General features: G+C 40.2%; 1 long non-coding RNA gene across 1 annotated transcript; it reads right to left on the bottom strand.

Annotated features, from left to right (window-relative positions):
* Positions 1 to 1,676: 1,676 nt before the first annotated feature.
* Positions 1,677 to 8,483, bottom strand: LOC143268637 (uncharacterized). Its single transcript, XR_013044684.1, has 2 exons — positions 7,634 to 8,483; positions 1,677 to 6,563 (listed from the first exon to the last, which is right to left on the bottom strand). It is a non-coding gene; the product is annotated as an uncharacterized LOC143268637 (long non-coding RNA).
* Positions 8,484 to 9,120: the final 637 nt, after the last annotated feature.

Raw genomic sequence — 9,120 nt, 5'->3', positions numbered from 1 at the left:
TATGTAGAACTGAATAGTATTATAAAATAAAATAAAATAAAAAATAAATAAATATATTTTATTATAATTTTTTAAAAGCTCTATAGATATCTATGAAACCGGTGTACAACCTTTGTCTTAGTTACCTTACTATTGCTGTGATAAAATATGAAGAACAAGTAACATAAAAGGAAGCATTCCCCAGGTGGTGGTGGCACACACCTTTAATCCCAGCACTCAGGAGGCAGAGCCAGGAAGATTTCTGTGGGTTCAACCAGCTTGGTCTACAGAGTGGGATCCAGGACAGGCACCAAAACTACACAGAGAAATTCTGTCTCAAAAAAACAAAAATAAAACAAAACAAACAAACACACACACAAACAAACAAAACTGAACCAAACCAAAACAAAAAAATTAAAGGAAGCATTCAGTTTGGTTTACAGATTAAGGTTAAATCCATGATGGTTGGGTGAAGGAACAGCTGCGAGCTCACATCTTGATCCACAAGCACTAGGTGAGAGGGGGAGGGAGGGAGGGAGGGAGAGAGAGAGAGAGAGAGAGAGAGAGAGAGAGAGAGAGAGAGAATGCTAACAAAATGACACAAGTCTTTTTATACCTCAAATATGTCCCCATTTATACACTTTTCCCAACAAGGCCACACTTGTTAATCCTGCTTAAACAGTTCTACCAGTTGGGGATAAATATTCAAATATGTGAGCCCATGGATGTCATTTTCATGTCAACAACCATAGATATTAAATATCATTTCAGAATCCAAATACATGGAACTAATTGTTAGGATATCAAAATTTGGAGGGAGTGATATAACTTTCTAATTTATACTTGAGAGATGATTAGTAGTTTATATTTATTGAGAGAGAGAAAATCATTTTCATCAGTGTTGTATCAATGAGAAATTGCTCTTGTTCCAATAAATAACCTCCCACCAAAGCATAGGAAAAATATTAATAAAACTTCAGCTAACATCAGTGAGTTGTGCATAAAAGGATGAGTGATTGGTGGAGGAGTTGTTTGGAAGAAAGTTTTAGGGACAGAGGGAGAGAAGAGAGAGAAATAATTGTAGACTAATTGAGCAGTGTCAGATATGTTTCTGACATATCATGCATTCAAAACTGGTTTGTTACCTCCTTATCATTCGTGACACTAATGTATAAGTGTATCTTACAGGCAGGTCTCTGTTTTAGATTGAAGGGTTTGTGGTTTCGTAATGTTGATGGTTTCTTTTAATTTTTGGTCTCATGTAGAGTACCCTCCATCACCATGAATTGTAGTCAGTAGAGGTGAAGGTTCAAATTGGGCGCCAGATCAATTCCTCCATTTTTGATAGAGTAATTAAATGGTATCTTCAGCAATAATCCCTTACATGAGGTTGTGGAAGGGAACCAGTAGCATTGGCAATAGCCTGTACGTTTCTGAGGAGGTTTCTGGAATGCTTTTGCCCAAAACTTATAAAGAGGTAAAACAATCCTGGCACTGGATGCTTACTCATACATCCATAGATTGTTGCATTCCTAACTCTAAAGCTTCATTTTGCAGTAGACAGCAATAAATATTACCAGACCTGCAACTAGAGACTTTTGAGAATTCAGCCCAAAATGGAATGTCTTTACTAATACCATCATCTTGTTATGCCCAGATTGTGACCCCCCAAAGAATCCACCGTAGACCTTTGGATGTCCAGAATGCAACAGCAAGGTTTATTCTGCAGATACAAGTCTAGACAGGGACTCATTCCTACACCCAATACAGTGAGGCAGGGAGGAGTGCCTCTTTCTTGGGGAAGTTAGTTTTTATAGGCAAAACCCATAAAATTTCTTAGAGGGGAGGGGGTTAGTACGGGTCCATCCTTGATTGGTCAAGTTTTTCTCGGGCCTGGACTCAATCTTATTTTATCTTATCTGTTTGCCCTGTCAGGAGTTTTACAACTCATCGCCGGGGTCTGGTCTTGTTATCTCTGGAGAGGGGCATCTCTTGGTTAATTGGTTACCATCAGACATCCTGACTCTGTTCTTTTGTTCCTGGGGCTGGCCTGGCCTAAATCACAGTCCCCAAAGCTGCCACTGAATACTTTAGGTACAGAATGCAAAAGTAAGGTGTTTTCTAAGTCTCCAGGGAGGCTCTTCCAAACCTCTCACTCACAGCAGGGAGGTGGGGAGAAGGAGCCTCCCCTTTCTTTATGAGGCTAGTTCTTAAAGGCACAGACCATATAATTTATTTTAACCCACATCCCTTTTTAGTCTTTTGGTCGAATATCCTGACTTTTCCAAAGTCCCTGTAGCAGATACAGCCACCTGGGGAAAAGGGGTCTAAGTTCTTATCTACACTTAGGAATCCTGGTTTAAGCTTCTCTTTGTCTGTAGGGGATAGAGTGGGGGGTTTTACTGAGGTATCACATTTCCCCCCTTTATTTGTTCCTAGAGGGGCTCAATCATGAGCCCCTAACTTGCTCTAATTTAAGAGATTCTCATGTTCTCACTTCGGGGTCTGCATATGACTCATATTCGGTGGTCCTGACTTGTGTATAACTCCGTTGTACCATGAGTTATATGCTGCCTAGCCTCTGTTTTATAAATTGTACTAGTCTGTTAAGTATATAGGGCCTGAGTAAGATAATGAGGATCACAGTGGGCCCTATTAGACTTGCCTCTATATTAGGGAGCTTTTTTGACCCAGCATTTCAGCCTTACTGAAGAGGGAAAATGGACGAAGTGTTTTCTTCTGGAACTGCTTCAAGCTGGCACTGGGGCGCAGTTGTCGGGCAGGGGGCAGAAAGTTGAAATGCTGGTCAAAGACTGGGCAAGGGGCATTTGTCAGAAGCATGTAGCTGCCTGACCCCATAGGGACAGGGAAGAATCGTGTTAGCTGGGCTGGTCCACGTCAGCTTTTAGCAAGTCTGGAGCTCACAGTCGTCTGGAGCAGTGCAGTCAGCAACTGAAGCTTGGAGGTGACTGCCAGCCAAATGGAGATCTGTTGAGACAAATTTAAACTAGAAACAGAAGTTAAAATTTATGAACTTATTTGAAACCCCTAGGTCCATATCTTTAGTAATGGGAAAAGCACTAGTCCCAAAACCATGAGAGAGGAAAATATTATCTTTAGGAATATTTATCTGGGGTCCTTCCAACTTCTGTGAAGTGGATCTAGGTTTTATGACTCTTTTGATCCTTTGAGGCCTACTTACAAAATGACATAAAAGTTTTAGATACATTAGTATTACTAATCTGTACTGAAATCCATATTGTGAACAAAGCAGGTAATGGGTATCTGTAAAACAGCAGAAGTGGACTCATACCTTTGAGTCCCAACAAGAACTACAGATTTGGGTTAAAAGCTTGTGCATTTTTCTTCTGTCCAGAAAGCCAGGTATAAATTGGACAGAGATTTTTGGCCTCATGAGAAGCATTTTTAGGTTTATATTTACATATATTTAGATGACATCTAAAACAAATTTAAAATGTTGAGCTTGTAACTGAACAATAAGTAGTCATTGCTCTACCAGCTCATCAGGGCTCCTAAATGTTAAGCTCTGAACCATAGAACAAGAGAGTAATCTGAAACATATTTTATCTTAAATTATTTTTTTGAGATCGTCAAAGCTTAGAAGTTTTTTTATCCTAAAAGTAAACTAACAAGCTAGTTATCTCCTTGCAGAAGGATCTGGTTGATGCTCCCATGCTGACAAAGTTAGAGCTAGCCTAGCCATCAGTACTATCAGAAATCTGAGAAGGATAATATCTGAGTGCAGACCAAGAAGCTTCCAATCCTATAAATTACAGGGACCAATCCCTACCCAGGTCTCTAGAGCGTTGGAGGCAGCAGTCATAACAGCATCAATCTTCTTTCACCATCCGGCCCATTACGATCCTGTTTCCTGACTTCAGCACCAGCAGTTCTGTCACAAGCTTCCCATCAGTTTCTTTACCAGGCTCTAATGTGACCATCACTTTTCCATCAGGCTGGGGGATGCTTCGGAAGAGACAATGTTGCTCCCAGATGAACTGTCCAGTCAACTTGATATTTACATCTACCTGGCCAACCCTGGTGACATTATCTTTGATGTGGTAGGGAAGACATTCAGATATCAAGGGGTCTTCATTTAGATTTGCCAGGTAGGGAGTCTTTTACAGTACAGTACCATCCTCTCGGACAGCCATGCCCATCTTAGCCAGCAATGTTTTTCTCTCCATTTTGAGGGCTTTTGTCTTAGGAGGCTTTTTTTTAAGTCTCATTTATCTTGGCAATAATCTTTTTCCGTCTCTTGTAGCCTCTCTATGGCTTCCTCAGGCCCAATTTGGGGCTCAGCACTGGGGGAGAAGGAGGGCTCCAGCTCCCCATTGTGTGGAGGAGGAGACTAGGGTGAAGCTGGGGTGGGAGGAGATGATACCACTGACAGAGCATCTCCAGGACTGTCCTCTTTTACCTTTAGACCTCTTAGGGCAGAGGCTGAGAGTCCCTGAGCCATCAGCAGCTCCCAAAAATGTGCCACCTCCTTCTGCAGCTCTCGGGTAAGCCAGGCATTGGGGCATCTTGCCCTGTGGTCAGTGTAGCCATGATCCAGGCAGAGACGTTGTGGTGCCTTGTATGTAATCTTCTTTGGAGACCTTGGGTCACTGCTAGGATTGGAAGCCTGTCTGATATAATAAGCTTTTAGATCAACATTTAAATGCCATATTCTGCAGATCTCTGAAGTATGAGGGCTGTCCAAGTGTATCTGAATAGACAAACTTTGATTCTAGTTACTTGTTTCAAGCTCAACCCTGAAAACATATGCAAATGACTGAGTAAATAAGTAAACATATCCCTGTAATATTATATCAGTATTTATTTATCCTGATTATAATTAAAAAAAACTCAATTATTTATGACTGACTATTTATGTTCTTTAATAGTCTACAAAAGTAGCCTAAAAACAATGCTTTTAAGTTGAAGCTCTTCTAGCATCAAATACAGGTTCAGTAAAGAAACCAAAATAAAATATCATTATATAACATTCTGAAGCCTGAACATACCTTGGGTAAGAAGAAACATTTTTTAAGCCATTGGTTTTTAACTATAAAAACTGTTCTTAAAAGACTGAGATCTCTCAAATGTCTTTCACCACTGCGTCTAGACTCTTTTTGGAACTCTAGTCCTGCCATACATTTGCAAACCTCAGCTGTTTCCTATGATTCCTTTATGTTGCAAAGTTTGGCTGCCAGAGCAAGGTATATTCCTGTATATAAAAGCATTGATGTGCAGCTTTAATATTAATTAAATACCTTATTTATTAAACATATGTTGCCATCTATTTAAATTCTCTAGAAACTTGCTGTTGAACACTTGGTAAAGACATAAGTATTAGGTATTAACCCGAGTAGATCTTTATAACCTTAGTAAAAGATGGCTGCCAGCCACATGGCTGCCCAGGAGGTCACCAGCCAAGATGGAGGGAGCCACGTGGTTGCTGTTTAAAGCTAGTTTTTTTTTTTTTTTAAACAATAATTACTTGCACACATACACACAGTTGGATCTAAGTTACATATATACATACAGTTAAAGCTTGCTTTCATTTTCAAGTCACATGCCTGTATACATACATATATAAGCAGTTTGCAGAATCATTAGCCATTTTTAAGATGAAAACAAATAAGAATTAACTTTTAAATTCAGTATTTGCAGGTATAAGAAACCATAACAAACAGTTTATATCACATCCCCTCTGACCTTCTACAACCTTCCATGTACCTTCAGTCCATTCCTTTGATCCCTCAAACATTTACGCTAGACAAATTTTATTTTTTTTTCTTAAAACAGTAACTCTTACCAAAGTCCTTCTTGTGATTTCCCTCAGTACTCTAGAATGTATTGTAAAGTTGCAATATTTTAAACAAGAACAGAAATACATGCATATACCATAACAAGAACTCTGAATTTGCATCAGCACTATACCATAAACAAGAAACTGTTAGTTAAACTTATAACATAGCCATGGTAGCTTATCAATCATAGGCAGTGACATTTTATTCTTGGAGCCAGACCTTTATAACTTATTTTAATAGCTTGCATTTTATATAAAATCTTTATATCTTAGACCCTATATAAACCTTATTTAAATCTTATAATTTATTTAAACTTTAAAGTTGAACTTTAAAGTTTTATATTTTTATATCTTTTAACTATTTATTTAGACCCAAAATATCATATATTTAAACCCTCATGACATGTTTAAGCCTTTAAATTTTTATATCTTAAACTGTTTTTTTAAATCAAAAATCATTTATTTAAACTTTTATCTTAACCAACAATAATTTGAAACCAATTTTTTTAAATGGTGGCAAGTATTTGTAACACATTGAACTCAAATGACCAAAACCCATGTAAATTTTTGTTTTTCCTGTGGAAACAAAAGCATAATTTTCCTAGTATCTTGAACTGGTAACCTTTTTTTTTTTTTAAGCAAAACCAGGACAGAGAAGGGTTAACAAGAGAAATTCCTGGCTGGCAGAAGAAACCTTGAAGTTATCACAGTAAAGGAAGGGAGGGGGAGCAGTGGTCATAAAGTATGTCCTTGGCTGCCAGTGTTCCTGAAAAAAAATTTTTGTTAACTCCTCTGACTAAAGTCAGATTCTCTGTTCAGTGTTTACACAGTTGTCAGTTGCAGGCAGCCATTGTCCTGTCCAGAGCAGGACATGAGAATCTTAGCCCGCCTGTACTGAGAGCACACACCCCCACCCTCGTGAGAGCAGCCAGCTGCCTGCAGTCCTGATAGCAAGAGAGCTAGGGAGGGAGGGAGGTGAGTAGCAGAAACAGATGACCTTTACACAGACAATTCAAGTACCAGCACATCAGCACTGAGATGATGATGGCCTCACTCACAGCAAGCAAGCCCCTCGATTGCGGCTCGCACATCCTTCTGGTGGGCTAGGCAAAGGTCTAGTGGAGAAGAAGGGGACTGTCCCATAGCGTCCGTCACAGTCAAGTCAACAATGAGAACAGTTAACACACTACACACAAGACCAAGGGCACACGAAAGAAAAACTTTGCCCCAACGAGACAACCAACAAAGCTCCAAGAACAATGACAGCCTGATGTGCTCTGTGGAGAGTGACCCTCCAGTCTCAATCACACCAAAAACAATCCAGACTCGAGGATCTCTGTCCTTGATCAAACAGACATCAGGGGGCTTTCACATCCCTGTCAGTCAGACATGTACCTTGTTTCTTGGAAGAGAAACAGAGTGTAAAGTAACAATGACCACAATAAAACATACAAAAAAAAAAAACCCCACAAAATGGCTCTAACAATTTCCCGGGACAAAATACAAAGTGGCACTTTTTCCCACCATGGGGAAAGGTACCCAAAGATGCTCCTCTCCTAAGCACTCCCTGGAGGAGACTCCCAAAATCAAATGGTCACCTCTGAGGTGGCCCCAAATGGCTCGGGACTAGGGGGTCCCTTGCCCAAATGAGGGAATGAGACGTCTCTCTTTCCCTCCCAGGATCACTGTCCGGACACGTCTGTCCCAGTGAGAGCCTGCAAAGTACAAATCGAGCCCGCAAAGTACAAATAGAGCCTGCAAAGTACAAATCAGTCGACCGGTGCAAAACATAACGAGACAAGACAGAGACAGAGACAAGACAAAAAGCGCTCTTACCGGTAGATGTCAATAAACCTCTGGACCCTTGAGGGTCCCGGTGGGGTCTCTGGGGTTTCCCGGCCAACGCACCAAATGTTATGCCCAGATTGTGACCCCCCAAAGAATCCACCGTAGACCTTTGGATGTCCAGAATGCAACAGCAAGGTTTATTCTGCAGATACAAGTCTAGACAGGGACTCATTCCTACACCCAATACAGTGAGGCAGGGAGGAGTGCCTCTTTCTTGGGGAAGTTAGTTTTTATAGGCAAAACCCATAAAATTTCTTAGAGGGGAGGGGGTTAGTACGGGTCCATCCTTGATTGGTCAAGTTTTTCTCGGGCCTGGACTCAATCTTATTTTATCTTATCTGTTTGCCCTGTCAGGAGTTTTACAACTCATCGCCGGGGTCTGGTCTTGTTATCTCTGGAGAGGGGCATCTCTTGGTTAATTGGTTACCATCAGACATCCTGACTCTGTTCTTTTGTTCCTGGGGCTGGCCTGGCCTAAATCACAGTCCCCAAAGCTGCCACTGAATACTTTAGGTACAGAATGCAAAAGTAAGGTGTTTTCTAAGTCTCCAGGGAGGCTCTTCCAAACCTCTCACTCACAGCAGGGAGGTGGGGAGAAGGAGCCTCCCCTTTCTTTATGAGGCTAGTTCTTAAAGGCACAGACCATATAATTTATTTTAACCCACATCCCTTTTTAGTCTTTTGGTCGAATATCCTGACTTTTCCAAAGTCCCTGTAGCAGATACAGCCACCTGGGGAAAAGGGGTCTAAGTTCTTATCTACACTTAGGAATCCTGGTTTAAGCTTCTCTTTGTCTGTAGGGGATAGAGTGGGGGGTTTTACTGAGGTATCACAATCTCAAGCCTCACAGATTTATAAAGAAGTGGGGGAAAGTCTGCAAACAGGTGAGGTGTACAGTAACTCCAAGTAAATAGCTTAATTGAGACACAGCAGTGCTGATACAGATATGAACTCCCAGAGAGTGGGACAGAATAGAATGGTCTTTATAAGTTCACTACAGACAAAATGCCAGTTCAGCTAAGAAGCTGTTTACAATTGACACCTGCTGGGAAAGATAAAGACAGTTTCCTCCAACAGAGTGCCATGGGGTATGTCAACCACACTCCAGGAATCTAGTTAGTCAACACAAAGTAGGTTCTATATTGTTCTCATGGCTGTATGTGCTTTTGTTTTATTGGTATTGTTTTCTCTTATTGGGTTTCTATTTATCTTTATTTTATGTTTGGGGTTTTAGGTTATTTTTTTTTTCCTTTGGAGAGAAAATGAGTGAGAGCACATGTAAAATTGGGTAGGTAAGATAGTAAGGAGGATCTTAGAGGATTTTGGGGGCTGTAAAGAATATGGTTAAATACACTATAAGGAAAAATTAAACAAAAAATTAAAAGAGGAATTGAGGTAGAAATTATTAAAATTTGTTATGTATACATTTGAAATGGCAAGCAGCAAAAGAATAAAACTTTTCCATAAATATTTTA

Source organism: Peromyscus maniculatus, chromosome 15, assembly GCF_049852395.1.
Source record: "Peromyscus maniculatus bairdii isolate BWxNUB_F1_BW_parent chromosome 15, HU_Pman_BW_mat_3.1, whole genome shotgun sequence".
Lineage (NCBI taxonomy): Eukaryota > Metazoa > Chordata > Mammalia > Rodentia > Cricetidae > Peromyscus > Peromyscus maniculatus.
The sequence above is the reverse complement of the archived record's forward strand: the minus strand, read 5'-3'. Positions and strand labels throughout refer to the sequence as shown.